The sequence below is a fragment of the Tenrec ecaudatus genome, chromosome 4, assembly GCF_050624435.1.
Source record: "Tenrec ecaudatus isolate mTenEca1 chromosome 4, mTenEca1.hap1, whole genome shotgun sequence".
NCBI classification, from domain to species: Eukaryota; Metazoa; Chordata; class Mammalia; order Afrosoricida; family Tenrecidae; genus Tenrec; species Tenrec ecaudatus.
This window is the reverse complement of record NC_134533.1, coordinates 167,151,330-167,169,202: the sequence shown is the minus strand read 5'-3', so window position 1 is coordinate 167,169,202 and position 17,873 is coordinate 167,151,330. Positions and strand designations below refer to the sequence as shown.

Genomic DNA, 17,873 nt, shown 5'->3' with positions numbered 1-17,873 from the left:
CTCATAGAATATTGCCACCTGTAAGAATTAATAAAGCTCAACTTCCCTAGGGAAATGTCTGCCTGGGTGAATTTTGATGACATAGACGTCCTGTCACACAGAGACACCTACTTATTCATGAGTTTGGGTTCTTTCCTTCTTTTAAATTTCCTTTGGTCATTACTTCATTGGTGTAGAGCTAAATCTATAGAATGTTTGCCATGTGCCAGATAGCACTGCGTTCCTATGCTGCTGTTGCATGTCATCTTAAACAATTGGGATCCCTGAAGGTGCTTCAGAATCCATAGGATATTGCCCAACGTACACCCTTCCCTCTCCTTAGGACCTCTTCACAGAACTTCCAGAGTGAGTTCCCTAAAGCAATTCATTCTCAAGGCCCCCATGACTCCTCCTCCTTCCAAATTAAAACCCCACCTCATTGGCACGGCACAGCAGGCTTCATTGATCATTTCTTCCCACTTCCCATCCCAGCGCACATGATCCTGAACACAGCATGCTCAATTTCTAGCCACCAGACCTTTGCACAAGCAGCCCCTTCTACCTGAAACATACTTTATCAGCCTCCTCTCCCCCCATACGTTTATCTGACTCATCTCACCCTGCCTTGCCAGTCAAGTATTATGGCACACGTGTTCCAGTAGCCCAGTGAATTCACTTCATTCCCTGTCCTTATCACACTCATACCATCTTCCATGAAGTCAACTCCAACTCATGACAAGGCATGTGTGTCAGAATATAACTGTTCTCCATAGCATTTTCATGGTTGACTTATTGGAGGTGGATGGCCGGGTATTTCTACAAGGACACACTACCAGCATTTCTCTTCCCATCTCTGTGTGCTTTCTTTAAGTTTGAATCCACAGAGACCACGTCTCCATAGGAATACTCTTCCCATCTCTGTGTGCTTGCATTTCTAAATTATCACTGTGATTATTGATCCTTTCTTTGAAAAGAAACTCTTACTTTAATATGTTTAAACAAGAGAATAATGAAAACTGATATGTAGTGCTTTGTTAATAGTGTCATTAAAAATGAGCTAATGTTCATCAAATAATTTTCTGGATTACTACATATTTTTTTCCTGAAAGCATCAAATAAATGATTTGTTTGTTTTGTCTTTTCAAATGTATTATGCACTTCTCTAATTTAACCCTGAAAGAATATTCAAAAATATGTTCACAGAATAGTACGTGGAAGTTTTAGAAGTACAACATAGTCCCTTTTGATAAAACATAAGAATACAAAGAAGCTTCCAAAAGTTTGTTTAAAAAAATAGAATTGAATGAAAGTGGTTTTACTATAAAATTTCTGAAGCTCTCTTGTATATATTTACATTTACATTTTATGGCTATTCCAAAATTTAAACAATGACTACCTCTAGCTGTGATCTTATAGGAAAGTTTTATTTAATATTGTTTCATCTGTATTTTCTAATATTTCTACAATAAAATATGTGAACATGTAACAAATATAAGGTTTTTTAAATGGACTATGTTGAATTTAATATTTGGTAATATGAATGTACTGTGATCAAGTTACTATATTGGTACTCCTAGAAGCTAATATCATGAGCAAGATAGCTTAACCCAACCAATCCAGGGAACTATTTATGCTTTCATATGGTCTTGAGAACACTGTTTAGGTTTTCAGCTTCTCTCACAGCTTTCAGTAATGTGTTCTTACTACCTGCCTATGGGTAGAAGCTTGCTTTCCTCTGTTCAAATATGGTTTGGGGTATTCATAAATGTTCTAAGAGTACTTCTCATTGCTGTTAAGGGCCGTGGAGTCAGCTCCTAGAGAAACCTTCTGCGTGACAGGAGACACTAGTGTCCTACGCCATCCTCACAACTCTTTCCATGCCTGAACCCACAGAGGGCAGCCACTGTGTCGATCCATCTTGTCGAGGGCCTGCCTCTTTTTGGCCACCCCTCCACTTTACCAAACAGGATGTCCTTCTCCAGGGACTGGTCTCTCCTATGTCCAAAGTTCAAGTGTTTCAAGTAAGTTCAAGTATTTCCATTCTTGCATCTAAGGGAGCGCTTTCTGATAGAGATCCGTGGTATTTTCGATATTCCTCTCCAGCACCACAATTTAAAAGCATTGGTTCTTCTATGGTCTTCCTTATTCCGTGTCCAACTTTCACATGCACATGAGGCAATGGAGAATGCCATGACTTGGGTCAGGTGCACCTTAGTCCTCAAAGTAACATCCTTATAAAATTACTTTTAAAATAATAATGGTCCTTTATTAGTACCATGAAGCATAAAATCTAGCACTTTTAGAGTAAAGACTTTGTAATATCTAGCTGCACTTTTTATTTACTTTAGTACTGAAGGGTGAATTTTGGGAATGAAAAATTGTTGAACTCTGAGCTCCACAGAAATAAGCTGTGTGACCTAGAACAAGCTACTTGACTTTTCTGAACCTTGGGTTCCCCTCCTTTAAATAGAAATAACAACCACAAGTGTCCAGGGTTGCTGCAGTAAGGTAAACAGAGGATTGAACAGGGGATTGAAAACAACAGCAAGTGCTACGGAAGGCTACCGTTGCTGTTAGTTGCTGAAGAGTCCACACCGACTCATGGCAGCACGTGTGAGCGGGGTAGAATTGCTGCAGAGGGTTTTCAAGGCTGTGTGTTTTTTTGTTTTGCTTAGCTTTTGGAAGCAGATCGCCAGGCCTGTCTTCTGAGGTACCTGGAGTAGATTCTCATCATAGGTTTTCAGCTAGGAGTCAATCACTTGTTTGAGCCCTCCAGCGTCTCCCAATAAGCACCGGTGGTTATAATTTCTGTGCTATTATTGTGTACCTCCAGGCCCTCAGTTATTTCCCAGAGAGATAATGTAGATTCCCGTAAGCAACTGGATACAGAAGTAAGGATCATCTAAAACACAAGTCGGGTTCATCTCACATATGAGAGCGAAAAGGGGAAAAATAAGAGAAAACATGTTCAAGTGTTCAGCTTCCTAAAACACATCCAGCATGCAGTAAATCACTTCAAAGAATGATTCTGAGCAATATATATGTGCGTGTATGTTTGTATATGCATATGGGTATGTATGTGTGTATGTATCTGTACACCTATACACACAGACACACACACCATCAGGGAAATGTACAAAGCACAAGAGGAATGAAATGTATTAAAATGTTTTAATAGTGCTTATGTCTTGATGGTGAGTTTTGGATAAATCTTATTCCCTCATCTATAGTTCTCGGTTGTTATATAAATAAAATCACACTATATCTAAATATATGTACATAACAGAATTATAGATGAGGGAATAAACTATAACTCATATATTATATGTATTTGGAAATAGATGGTATGAAAAAAAAAAACCACTCTAATTCAGAATCACTACCTACAAGTCTGAAGAAGCCATCCTTTGACCCACTTGTTCTTGAACATGTCTACTTACCCCACCCCACCCCCAGCCCCCTGTTGTCAAGCAGTGATCTTGCAGGCCTGCTTCCTAGGGTTCCTGAGGCTGCAAGTTTGGAAAGAAGCAGGCAGCCTCATCTGTCTCCCACAGAGTGGCTGAGCAACTGGTAGCTTGGCACAGGCTGACCTTTTAATTATCAGCCCAAGACTTAACTTCCTGAGCACCGCTGCTTCTTATGTTTACTTAATGGCTATTAATTTAAAGTGATAAGCTTGGAGCCTATGTGTTACGGTCGTATCTTTTTCTCTAATCTGGGATACATCCCAGAGCATTCAATAGAGGGATATCATCTTCATTTATTATTTTACAGACACTAGAATATTAGATAAAATAATTCTAGGAGAGAATACCTGAAGACACATTTAGACGGAAATACAAGTGCCTGACAAAACTTCTTATCAGGAATATAGCTGAGTGGTCTCACAACATTTTCTTGGCTATGGGAAGCAGCAGATCATAAATCAGAAAAGAACATCAGAAACCAAGTTTCTTTAAGAATTTTTCCTAAGAAAGTAATAGATATTTATTATAGAAAAGTTTGCAAAAGAAAAAAATAACAACTGAGAACCACAGATGAGAGAATAAAATTTATCTATAAGTCACCACCACTATTAAAACATCTTGATACATTTCCCTCCTTTAGTGCTTATTGTCTTTATATTTATACGTTTACATATAAAATCATGCTGCTATAGGCATTTGTATCCTGCCTCTTTTCTGACTTATTATAATATAAGAATTTTATAGGGCATTAAAATTCTTTGCAAACATCGTTTTTAATAGCTGTGTGAATGTTCTATGGTAAGGATATACCATAATTTACCTAACTGTTTTCTCATTGTTGGACACTTAGGCTGTTTCCTTATTTCATCTTATTTTTTTGGCTAATACACAGAAATTTTAAAGATGGTTTCCAAGAGAAAGAAAGTTTTATTTCATAGGCAAATGAAGTACTCAATGAAACAGACAGTGATGATATGTTAGTGTAATAGATTCACTGCTGGCCTCAAGTTCAATCAGAATAGGCATTTCTCTTTCCTTCAAGCAATAATTCATTGTAATTCAGACTTTCCATTCCTAGCTGCTTCCTCACAAATGTGTTTTCTGTCTCACACAATTGCAAAAACTCAGCCACAAAGCTTACTTTTATGACAGGTGGCATTTAATTTGTCTGTAGGTCAAAAGCCTGACTATCTCTTGTTGCCACACTGAACAAGGGTGGGTAGCTTACTTACAATCTTCCCGGTGTGTAACCCTCCCCTTTTATGAGATTAGCTCCCTCTTCTCCAAGTTCAATTCCTGGACAGTCTGCCACATGCAAGCGTCTTCCTTGTACTTATGAGATCCTGTAACTGTCACTTTCCTTCCTTGGCCCTTCGGCTCTCTTAAAATGTGTCGCTCCAGGGACCAGCACTCCCTGTCAGGGGACTCCATCCGACCCCAGGAGAATCTCTATTTCCTTCTGACCAGGTTTCCTTCCTGACACCCTACAAAACCCTTGCAGAAAAGTAAGCACCCTCCCTCTACTGCCAGATGAAGAGCTTCAAGTTGGAGCTAATTGAAGTAGTCACGGCAAGAAGCAAAGCCTGGGGAGGCTATTAATAACGCAACATGTGGGCATGCAGATTCCACGTACAGAAGAGAATATCAGACGTTTGCTTAATATGAAATGCGGTGGCTACAGCAAAGTAAGCTGGGCATCTCAGCTGAGTCTCCTTGGAAACTAATACTTTGCCAGACTCCACCCGGCTACAGGTCCATTGCAAAGGCAATCTAAATTAAAGGGATAACAGCTTGTTCAGGCCAAACTAGGACATCACGAAAGAAATACAAAAGCAAAAGGCTGTGTGGAGTAATAGATAGGGACGGTGTGAGGCAGAGGAGAAAGAGAGGGTTCAAGGCCTATCACTAGTGACGCTGGTCCTGGAGGTCCTGGGCAGTGATCCTAACCAGACCACCTCACCCTTCAAATGGCCAGCACACCCTCTGGGAGTGGACATCACAAACAGTAACCCTGTCTTCTTCAGGAAGGTAATCAATGTCACTTTGGCTGGTGAGAGGCCATTCAACCAGAGAAATGAAGAATAGGGCCAACGAAGGCTCTTTTAACTTCACTGATTCTAAGAATTCAGGAGAAAGATGAGGCTTTCTACTCCCATAAAGAGTTACAGTCACAAAAACTCACAAGAGCCCTCCGTCCCTGTCCTATAGGGCCACCATGTGTAGAAATTGACTTGATGGCAGTGAGTTTGCTTTCGCTATGTACATCAGGTAAACGAAGGGTGGCTGACTCCAGAAAGCAAAGGGTCAGGGCGTATGCAGATAGCATAGAGCTAAACCACCACTGGAAATAACAATGCCTTTCATAAAAATTAGAAGACACAGAGAACTGGTGAAAATTACTAATGCACCAAACCCACCTGAAATAAAAATGCTTCCAGGGTCTCATGTGCAGATTTGACTCGCAGTAGCCCTATCTTGGCATCATACACCTTAGATCTATTCTGGTAACTATCTGCTACCATTAACCAAAGTCTTCCTCCAGCCATGAGTCCAAAATCATATTCTTTAATGCAAACTCACATGACTGGAAATAGAGCACCTACGGTGAGGAAAGGTACATCCAGAAAGGGACAGCAGCACAAACATATTTCATGTCACACAATACTTATAAATGTATAAGAGCTGAAACACAGGAAATCCAGGACAGATAAACCCCTCAGGGCTAATAATGAGAGTAGCGATTCCAGGAGGGGAAGGGGAAACTCGGGGGAGGAAGGGGGAACCAATCACAATGATCTACCTATAACCCCTTCCCTGAGGACAGACAACAGAAAGGTGGGTGAAGGGAGACATTTGTCAGTGGAAGACATGAAAAAATATAATTTATAAATTATCAAGGGTTCGTGGGGGGGGGGGGATAATGAGGAGCTGATACCAAGGGCTGAAGTAGAAAGAACATTTTTTGAAAATTAGGATGGCTACAAATGTACAAATGTGCTTGACACAATGGATGTGAGTATGGATTGTGATCAGAACTGAAAGAGCCCCCAATAAAACGATTTTTAAAATTTATAAATATACAAAAATCACCTGGTGAAGGGGATAAGTGAGTAAATACCCCCAGTTACTGCTGTATTTAAAAATAATCTGCATCCTGTGACTACTGAAAATTTCCAGGGCTAAGAAAGATCCTTACCGCCCCCAAAGAACAATTTAGAGTAGGATATTATTGGGTCTTCTTGATTTTTTTTAATTCATCTGGATGGCATAAAGGCTTTGTGTCAGTTTGGGGTTTGTCTCCACCTTTCTGAGTTTCCCCACAAAAATTTAGAGGTTTTCTCTTTCTTTAAAACAAATATTTAGTCAACTTCAAATACTATTCAGTAAAAAAAATAATAAAACTTAACAATATCTTGAGAGAGTACTTAACACAAATTAGAGCCAAACCAAAATACTGCTCTCTTTTTTTTCCACTAATGATTTTATATATATTTAGATAGATAGATAACATAAGAAATTAACAGTTAATCTATAAAGCAGTACAAATGGCTCAGTGCAACTCACTTCTGTAAGACAGCTGTGAGACACTGGCAGTCCTTCAAGTCTTGAGGGCCGCCAGGTAGTCCTCTGTAGAGCAACTCAGGCTATCCGGGCACAGGCAGCAAACAGCAAGGCAGGTCACCAACAGTCAGCCAGATGACAGTATCCGACAGTCCCCAGCTCAAGCGCTGTACACTCCAGTAGCATGGTGAAGCAGGTCTTGAAGGAACCTCAAACTACAGTGACACAGTCCATGGATCAGGTGTCCCAGAGGTAGTGTAGCTTGCAAATTGAGGCACAGAACAAGCTAAGGCAGCTGCACACTGGTCTGATCGTCAAAGAGCAAAACACAAGAAAGACTAGGCTGGCTGAGCCATATAACTCTCTGCCCTTCAATTAACCCCACGTGTTCATTGGCCAGGTTGGCACAATAAACCTACCTAAACCAGAAGAAGACCTGTTAGATCTCTCTGGGGATAAATATACCTCGGTCCTTGGCTCCTTGCAAGAAAGAATTCACGCCGAAGCCTGGATTGTGATCCAAGTGAGTTTTATGAGTGTTAGAAGAAGTTTCAGGTTTACACAGGCATCCGCTGGGCTCCTCCCGAATGTGTAGCCTGCTGGAAGCTGCTCGCAGAATAACGCAAAGTCCTGGTTGACTCTGGGCTCCTGCCTTTTCAAGGATTCCGCGGGGAGGCGTGGTGGAGGACCCCTGGCCGCCCCATTGGCTGAATTGAATTCACCTGGACTAGGTGGGCCAATTCAGCGCCCACCCATGCGTACCCGGTGGGAAATCTGAACCTCTGAGCATGTGGAGTGTGCCACTCCTTTGTTTCCTTAGCTCGGACCAATGAGCATGCGTTAATGGATGTCCCAGCCCTACTCTACCCTGCCTAACAGACCCTGGAGGAGATGGATTGGCACGGTGGCTGCAATGATGAGTTGCAAGCATGAGAACCATTGTGAGGCTGGCTAGGACTGGGCAGGATTTCATTCTGTTGTGTCCAGGATGACTGTGTGCCAGAACGAGCTTGATGGCACCTCTGCCCCGCTTGATGGTCCACATGGAGGGAGAGAGAGATTTTTCAATACTGCTCTTTTGGGCGTATATTCAGCTATATTTAAGTGATTAGTGGTACATAACTGAACATATATCAAGTGTTGTTATGGACATATTTTAAAGCTAACTTGCTCTTGAAAGCCCGTGCATCATAAAAGCAGAACAATCTCCTGGACTGTTTATCAACTTTTAACAGACAAATTAGAAACTAGACACCAGAGAGCTCACAATTTAGGCCAATTGCTTTGTAGTATATCCAGAACAATAGTTCATGACACTTATAAATAATTTAAGTTTGGGGTTAAAAATTGAGGTGGTAGAGTACATGGAAATGGAGAAAACTTGGCAGAAGGCAGACCTATTTGATTAGCAAATAATATGATTAATATCGCATGCAAGTATGATTTTGCTGAAGATAACTCAAAATCGGTTGCAGCAGTACATCCACAGGCTAGAACGTCGAGCTGGATTCAGAAGAGAGCATGGCATGAGGGATATTATTGCTGGCATCAGATGGATGTTGGCGGAAAGTAGAAAATATTAGAAAGATGATTACCTGTGTCTTATCAAATATACAAAGGCATTCGGCAGTGTGGCTCATAACAAAGTATGGGTAATATTGGAAAGAATGGGAATTCCAAAACACTTCATGGTGCTCACACAGAGCCTGTACTTAGACCAAGAGGCAGTCGTTGAACTAGAGCAACGGGATCGTGCATGGTTTGCAGCAGGATAGGCGCTTGTCAGGATTGCATCCGTTCACTCTACTTGTTCAGTCGCATGCTGAGTAAATAATCAGGAAGTCTGGACTACATGAAAAAGAATGCAAGCTGGGAGCGTAGCCTACTAACAAACTGAAAGATGGAGATGAACTATTCTTGCTTTTGCTGAAGTCAAGGAGGAGTTAAGGCAATTGCTGATGAAAATCCAAGACTGCAGCTTTCAGTATGAATTTCAATTCAAGATAAAGAAAACCAAAGTCCTCACAACTGAACCAACAGACAGCATCAAGATAAATTGGTAAAGACTAACAGTGTCATGTATTTCCTTTTACTTGGATGCATAATCAATGCTTATGGAAGCAGCAGTCAAGAAATGAAATGACATACACATGAGATAATCTGCAAAAGACTTCTCCAGAGCATTTTCAATCACTCCATATTCATTTGAAAGCTGGGCAATGAATAAAGGAGACAGATGAAGAAATGGTGCACGTCAGTCAGTGTGGCAGTTACATAGTCTGTCAATTTGTGAAGGGGTGGATTCTAGCCGGTCAATCAGGTCACAGCCAGTGAGGCCTCTGTGTGGGCTTGACCTTCTCCTAAGGATTCTCGAACTCTTGTCTTCCTCCCTGGAGGCTGGGCACACACTCTGCTTGTCTTCTTGCCGACAAGTCACATGGAGACCCCTGATGGAACCAGAGCTCTGGAGCTAGATGAGCCACATGGAGACCCACGCCAGCACTGAGATGCTTCCACTGTCACTGGATCCACACACTTTCCACCCACTGGCCTGAGCTCTTCCTGCATTCAGCATCATTGCATGTGTTGTGTTAGTCTGAAGGGGATATTATAGACTGTTATAGGGCATATGGGCTAATATCAGACTTAGGGACTTGATCTGGACTGGGCTGGGATGTCTTAACATACAATTACACTTTGATATAAAGTTGTCGCTTACACACACGAGTGTCTCCTTGGATTTGTTTCTCTAGTCTACCTAGACTAACTCAGTGAGTTATGGTGTTGGGAAAAAATTTTTTTTAAATGGAAAGTACCACAGACTTCCAGGAACAGCAGCAAATCTATCTTGAAAGAAGTACCACCTCAATGTTCCTTCGAAATAAGCTTGATCAGTTTTCATCTCAGACACTTTGTGCATGTACTATAAGCAGAGATCAATCCTTGGGATAGGGGGTACCATGATTGGTAAAGTAGAGGGTCAGCAGTCTGAAGGAGGACCCTGAATGAGATGGATTAACACAGTGGCTGCAACACTAGGCTCAAGTATAATAACAATTTTGAGGATGGCCTGAGTTTGGGCAATGTTATAGGGGCGGCTCAGAATCTTCCTGGAATGGATGGCACTTAAAAACAGTGTTTATTCAACACGTATTTGGCTCCTCCTCTTCCTTCAAAGAAGCTAGTATCCAACTTTAGAGTTAACGTGGGTCACAAAATTCATGTTGACAGCAAATACTGAGACTGTACCAGACTGAAAGAGATTCAGATGATCTAGAAAAGGGAGACCAATACCTGGTGAGGTTGAAATGGGGCGATGCAAAAACTTACTTTGGAACCACTGTTCTTCAAATTCTTCAATTGTTCAATGAACAAAAATATATTTTGAGTCTTTACAACCATCACGGGGGCATTACAATAGTCTATGGACCCCTTGGTCCCATAAGGAACCTGAGCCCTATAAAGGTGGCACTGAAAGCAACTTTAGTGGTGGAACAACTAAAATGTTAATGGGTTTACTACAGTAAATAGATTTATGATGAAGGAGATTGCCGACCAAGTTGTTTCCTGGACCAGACTTGTTGCTGTCAGTTGAATTCAAGCAATATTTGCTTTAAAAGAGATGTAAGGCATACTTCTTAATAGTCAGTGCCTATGGTGTTTCCTATTTCAAAACTCATTTCAGTATCGCACATAACATGCCTAAAGGCCCAATACAAATACTATTCTGTTATCACATAATTGGACAATGTGTATTGCTGTGTCTTGAGTTTTGACTTGTTTTATTTTACACGTGGTATTCCAGTATATTTAAAGGAAACCCATGTTCATTTTTGCTCATCCCAACACAAAGAGAGTTCAAAAGTTCACAAGATAAGAACTGGTTCTCGGTGTGAATAAACCGTGAAATGCATTGGAAAATAAATTTTTGATGTCAAGAAACATTCCCAGCTTATTCATGCTGAGAATGGTTTTCTTATCTTTTGGATTTTGTAAAGTGGGAAAGTCAAATTTTGTCAAAGCCCACAATAAATAAAGATGACTAATATCTTGAATATCATTTTATTTTCACATACTTTTTTTCTACGAGCCAAATCCCTTATGGTATAACAAAAAATTTGCAGGTCTCATAAGGAAAAAATATTCAAAACAACATTGTCTTTCTCCTGGTCAGCATCCATAATCCTAAACAATGAAAAGAGTTTTTTCATAATTCAAAAGAAGGAGGCCTCAAGTCTCATGGGATTGCCTTTCCCTCAAGAGTAAAATCCATTAAGGATTGGAATTACTGACAATTCTTAACCATGTCACTGAGAAGAAACATGAAAAGCCATGGAAAACTGTCCACTGAAAATGGCTGCAAATACTTCCCAGACCATGAACTGGCAAGACACATATTTATGCCCATGGATACCACTTTACACAGTCAGCTGCCAATACCTTTACTAATTCTAAACATGTCATCATCATTATCACTATATTCTCAAATAGATTCCTTTAAAGAACCCAAAGCTCTCTAAATATGCTATCAAATAAAGTTATAACAGACCTTCAATTAATCTTATCTATATCATGGGAATACTCACGTGTGACCTATGTAACATATGAGCTGGGCCCCAGAGATTGGAAATGGAAGAGACCAGGAGTACCTTTAGCACAGCGAAGGATGGCGGACACTTGGGCTAGCTAGTGAAGGTAGACGTGTGAGTGCTGGGGAAAGCCATCCAGTGAGCATGTCATCCCCAGAAGACATCCCCTTTCTCATAGTCCCCAGGAACTTGCCATACCCTGCTAATGCAATCATGGAGATTTCATGATCTCTAGTGAATTGGTTTTCCTTTTAAATCTGGTCTAAATCCTTGATGGTACTTAACTATATGAAAACAAAAAAAAAATGACACTTGATTGCAACTTGCCTGGTGTGAGTGCTCTGTCTTGGTCATCTTAATAATTTCCATCCAGCCAACAGACATGCCTCGATGCCTATGACCTGATGTTAACCTGTGCCCCATCTGTTCAATAATTTTATTGGAGAAGTTCCACATACTGATGCTGAGAAGGATGGTGGACAATAAGTACCGTATGTAGACAAGCAAGAGTACAACCTACCTACACATGGGGTTAGCCTATAAGGGCATCATTTCTTGTCACCGTGTCCAATACCAATGGTGGCGAGAGTTAAGTTTCCAACTTCCAATGGCTCGAAATTAGTTCTTTTTTCAGAAGTGACTCTATATACTTTCTCGGTATTTTACTCACTGTGACCTTTAATAGCATTTAATACACCCTCTTTACTTCCTTTCAGGTAGTTTCTTAATGCCTTTTTCATCTGTTTCTCACTTGTCTTCCTCTCATACATTAGATGTCCTCAGCTTTCCTTCTTCAGTCATTTCCCCTCACTTGGTATATGCCCCCGCTCTCAACATCTAAATAAAGCTCTAATTCACATTCTTCTCCTGAACCTCAGACCCTGATGCAGAAGGCACCCTCAAGTCCTTCTCTCTCCCTGTCCCACATCCAAGCACTCCTAAATTCCTCTCAACACTCATCTCTCACATCTCCTTCCTCCGTTCATCACTACCTCAATTTCTTTTATTAGCCTCTCACCACATTTATGTAAACTACTGTTAAAAAAAATCTTCCTAACTGGTCCCTCTACCTCTAGGTTCATCTCTCCAGCCCACCCTCCTTTTTGTCCAAAATAAAAATTTAATTTGATTGTTTTTCTCCTGTTTCCAAGTATTTCCTGGCTTCACGCAGGTTCTAATTCAAAGTTCAAACTTCTTATCTTGATATACAAGATCCTTGCTGAAGCCCACATGGAAGAAGCAAATGAGCCTGTCTGACAGTTATCAGACATCAAAGAACTAAAAATCATATCAGTGGGTGGCCACCTCCCTGATACGATCCATGAAGACAAACGTGTGCATAAGCAAATGTGGTGAAGAAAGCTGATGGTGACCAGCTATCAAAAGATAGAGTGTCTGAGATCTTAAAGGCTCAAGATAAACAAGTGGCCATATCGCTCAGAAGCAACAAAGCCCACATGGAAGAAACACACCAGCCTGTGTGACCACAAGCTGTCGAAGGGATCAGGCATCAAGCATCAAGGGGAAAATAATCATATCACTGAAAATGTGGGTGAATGCAGAGTGGAGACTCAAAGCCCAATGGTAACTAACCGGACACCCCTTACTGAAGGGTTGTGGGGAGGAGATGACCAGGCAGGGTGCAGGATAGCAATGATGAAACATATAACTTTCCTCTAGTTTTTAAATACTTCCTCCCCCTCACTATCATGATCCCAATTCTACCTTACAAATCTGGCTAGACCAGAGGATGTACATAGGCACAGATAGCAACTGGAAACACAGGGAATCCAGGACAGATGACTCCTCCAGGACCAGTGGTGAGAGTAGTGATGCCTAAAGGGTGGAGAGAATGTGGGGTAGAAAGGGGGAACTGATTACAAGAATCTACATATAGGCTCCTCTCCAGGGGAGGGAGAGCAGAGAAGAAGGTGGGGGGAGATGTCAAACAGTGTAATATATGACAAAATAATAATAATTTATGAATGATGAAGTGTTCATGAGGTAGGGGGGAGTGGGGAGGGAGGGGGAAAATGAGCAGCAGATATTAAGGGCTCAAGCAGAAGGCAAATGTTTTGAGAATGATGATGGCAACACGTGTATATATGTTCTTGACACAATGGATGTATGTATGGATTGTGATAAGAATTGTACGAGCCCCCAATAAAATGATTTTTTAAAAAAAGATCCTTGCTGGAGCCCTGTTGGCATAGTGGTTATGAGTTCAGCTGTCATCTAAAACGTAGGTAGTCCAAAACCACCAGCCACTCTGAGAGGCCTTTCTATTCCTATAAATAGTTACAGTCTTGGAAACTCACAGGGGCAGCCCTGCCCTATCCTATAGAGTCCCTATGAACGGTTGGCATCAACTTGATAGCAGTGAGTTTGGTTTTGGGTTTCCTGAGCTAGTTCCTCTCACCTGCTAGCTTAGGTGGGGTTCTGTGTATACATGGAGGTGGTCGTGAGGAAAGAGTGAGATTTGTCTCAAAGAAATGGCTCCTGCAATGATGGAGCCTGGTTAAGTGCCAAATCTGTAAGTCAAAGTCAGGCTGGACTCATGTAATTGCAAAGACTAACAAACCTACCTTCAGAAACAGGCTATTGGCTCACAAGGTTACAAGAGCTGGCAAATCTAAGAATTAGCAGCTCACACCAAAGGCTACTAGCTCAAGCTTAAAGAACCAGAAGGCAGATGGCGATGAGCCGGATGCAAGACCCAGAGTAAAAGTGGGCTTTGCCAGAGCATCCAAGATACACTGGATGTAGGGCACACTCTCAAGGAAATTCCCCAAACCTTAGGTACTTGAGTAAAGGTATAATCTGAATAGAGATGTGATTTGATTAAGAGCATGAATCTTGTAAAGATCTAACTCAGGATACATCCTTCAATAATCCTGTGTCACTGACATGAATTAGTTAAGATTTATAGCACATAAAATTCAGTATATTTACATACTTCTGAGAATAATGACCAAGCCCTTAGCCATCACACTGCTGATTAACCTTCTACTGCTACTGCATATAGAAGGCTGCAAAAAAAATGTGTTAAAACTGATTTACCAGACACTGGAACTTTTCTCATCTCCATAAATACCAATGGAATTTTTAAAAATAAAACTACTATGGTTTCCCAAAGGAGGGACCAGCTTATACCTGTATTTCTCACCAACTGAAACCCACAACCATCATGACCTTCAACATCTGGGGCTGGGCGTGTTATAAGTGTGTATCAGTTCATAAAAATTGTTCCTGACACACTCTGAACAATATTCCACATGCATAATCAAAGGGTTTTCTTTTTAAGGATGAGCTGTTATGGGGTCTTTGTCTCAGAAACGGGCATTAATAAAAACCCGAAGATGTAGACAATAAAAATAAACAGATCAAAAATTAGATTAGTCAAGAGATCATTGTAATCATCTAGGAGTAAAGGGTAGCCTCCCTCAGCTTGGATGTTGGCAAGAAGAATAGAAATCAATCGCATATTTCAAGAAATACTTTATTGCTGGTGTTTATAGGATTTTACAACTGATACGACTATAAACCATCGCTCGCCTGTGCATGCTTCAAGTTGTGGTGGCGTGCATACTGCTAACATGCTGAAGGGTATACCATCAGTATTCCAAATACTAGCAGGTGCTCACGTGTCTATGGTTCAGCAGAGCTTCTGAATTAATACAGACCTGGAAATCCACTTCTGAATAATATCAGCCACTGAGTTCCACATGAAAAGCAGCAGATAGTGTTCGAGGATGAGCCTCTTAGTTTAGAAGGTACTCAAAACACGACTGGGGGAGAGCTGCCCCCTCAAAATAGTCGACCTTAAAGACACAGAAGGAGCAAAGCTTCTAGGGCCTTCACTTTCTGATGTGTGTCCTTACTAAAAATGAGAAGAGCTGCTGAAAACATTCATTATTAATCAGAACATGGGATGTACAAAGCCTGAAAATTGAAAGTTTGTCTGAAATGACATGGAACACATAGAGTTTGATATCGGACATTAGTGACCTGAAGTGAACTCTTATTGGCCATTTTGAATCAGACAGTCATATGCCAGGATGCTATATTAAAGAGGGATGATGTTGTATTCATTTCTAAACAGAATATTTCAAGATCATTCCTGAAGTGAGATGGCAAGACTGGTCTCATATATTTCAGTCATGTTAACAGGAAGGGCCATTCCCTACAGTGCTTGGTAAAGTGGATAATCAGTGAAATAGAGAAAACCAGTCAAAAGGATCATGGACACAGTAGCTTCAACAAGGGCTCCAACACGCCTTGATCATGAGGCTGGTGCGGCACTGGGCAGTGTTTCATCCTGTTGTGGATGGGGTCACTTTGAGTTGAAATTGACTCAACAGCGCCTAATGACAATACCAATAAGAATGTAAATTAGCACAGTTATCCAATTGCCAGGAATTTATTTCACATAAAGCTCATAATTAAAGCTGCAAGTTAAACTGTCAGAAAAGTAATAGATACAAGATTTTTTTTTGCTTTTAAAATTTTATGAACAAGGGACGAGTCTTCTTAATTAGATATTTGAAATACAACTTTATTCTAACAAAAAGGAATAGGAATGACAGTTAACAAACAAAACATCACCACTGAATATTGTGATGTGACTGTAGCAGTCTTGTAGTTGAATTTCAAGAAAGAAAAATGCGTTCCCAAACAGCTAGATATGTGGGTTCAAAAAAAAAAAAGAAGAAAAGGTTTTTAACTGCCACACTCACTCCAAAGCCCATTCATCTCCTTCAGCATCCCAAAGATGAGCACATTCTGCTTAGCTATGTAATAAGAGTGGCAAACACGCTGCACCACTGACGTCACAGGACAGTTGCCTATAAAACTAGACTTCTGACGCTGGGCTCCAGCTTCGTTCTCTCACAGGTCATCATCTTCATCCGGGAGAGCGGTTGTCTGCGCAACCTCTAAATCATGCTCATACTGGGCTGCCAAAGCTGGGTCCATAACAACCTCTGGTGGGGCCAGAGCAGGCATGGCAACAAACTCCAAGTTAGGATCGCCAATGAGTTTTCTAGCAAGCCAAAGGAAGGGCTTTTCAAAGTTGTAGTTGCTTTTGGCAGAAATATCATAGTACTGAAGGTTCTTCTTTCGGTGGAAGACAATGGATTTTGCCTTAACTTTCCTGTCCTTAATATCCACTTTGTTGCCACACAGCACGATGGGTATGTTTTCACACACTTGAACCAGATCCCTGTGCCAGTTAGGCACATTCTTGTAAGTAATCCTTGAGGTTACATCGAACATTATAATGGCACACTGGGCTTGAATATAATAGCCATCTCTCAGTCCTCCAATTTTTTCTTGAGCAGCTGTATCCCACACGTTGAATTTGATAGGTCCTCTGTTAGTATGGAACACAGGGGATGGACCTCAACACCTAAGGTAGCTACATACTTCTTCTCAAATTCACCAGTCAGGTGACGTTTCACAAATGTCGTTTTTCCAGTACCACCATCACCCACTAGTACGAGTTTGAACTGGACTTGGGGTTCTCCTTGGGCGGCCATCGTGATGGATCTTCCAGAAGCGTCTCCGGGCCGCGTCTGACTGACTAGATACAAGATTTTAAATGTGAAGGAAAGGGAAGGATGGCCAAGTATCCAAGAACAAGCTATATAGGAGAGACAATGATGACTAGAAAATGTTCATGAGTATTTTGAGCCTGATGTCCATGTAAACGATACATCCATAGTTGAAAATGCAAACTAGTTCTGAAGAGAAACTGGACTTAGAGGAACAGATCTGGATTTCATCAGAACAGTCAATGACCTGGTTTTGAGAAATTAATGGTGAAAAAGAGAAAAAACAAGGTAGGAATAATCTGCATACAGCTATAAACACACTGTAGGCATATACGAGGGTGTAGCCATAGGTTTGTAAAGAGATACATGGCTACATCTGGAAGGAGAGAGAAAGCCGGGAGAAAGGAAGCAATGATAAAAGGAAGAGAGTGATATTAAAAAAGGTATACATGTTGTATTGGAAGATAACTTTAAAGGATTACCTTGAATGAAGAGTGGGAAAATGAATCTCCTCCTCTGAGATACAGAAGAAATTAGAAAAGCAAATATAGAGGGAACATATTGAAAGAAAAGACAGGAACATTGAGAAAGGAAATAGAACATCAATAGTAATAAAGTAGGTATTGAAGTTGGCTGTTGAAACTGCAGGGCAAGGGAGAGATTTGGGTCTCCTTGGGATGATAGGGAAAAAAGCTACTTCTGAATAAAAATGAATAGACTCAGAA

The 17,873-nt window shown here is 40.9% G+C and overlaps 1 pseudogene; it reads right to left on the bottom strand.

The window, feature by feature from the left end:
- Positions 1 to 16,178: 16,178 nt before the first annotated feature.
- LOC142447205 (GTP-binding nuclear protein Ran-like) lies at positions 16,179 to 17,169 on the bottom strand (annotated as a pseudogene).
- Between the last annotated feature and the right edge of the window lie 704 nt (positions 17,170 to 17,873).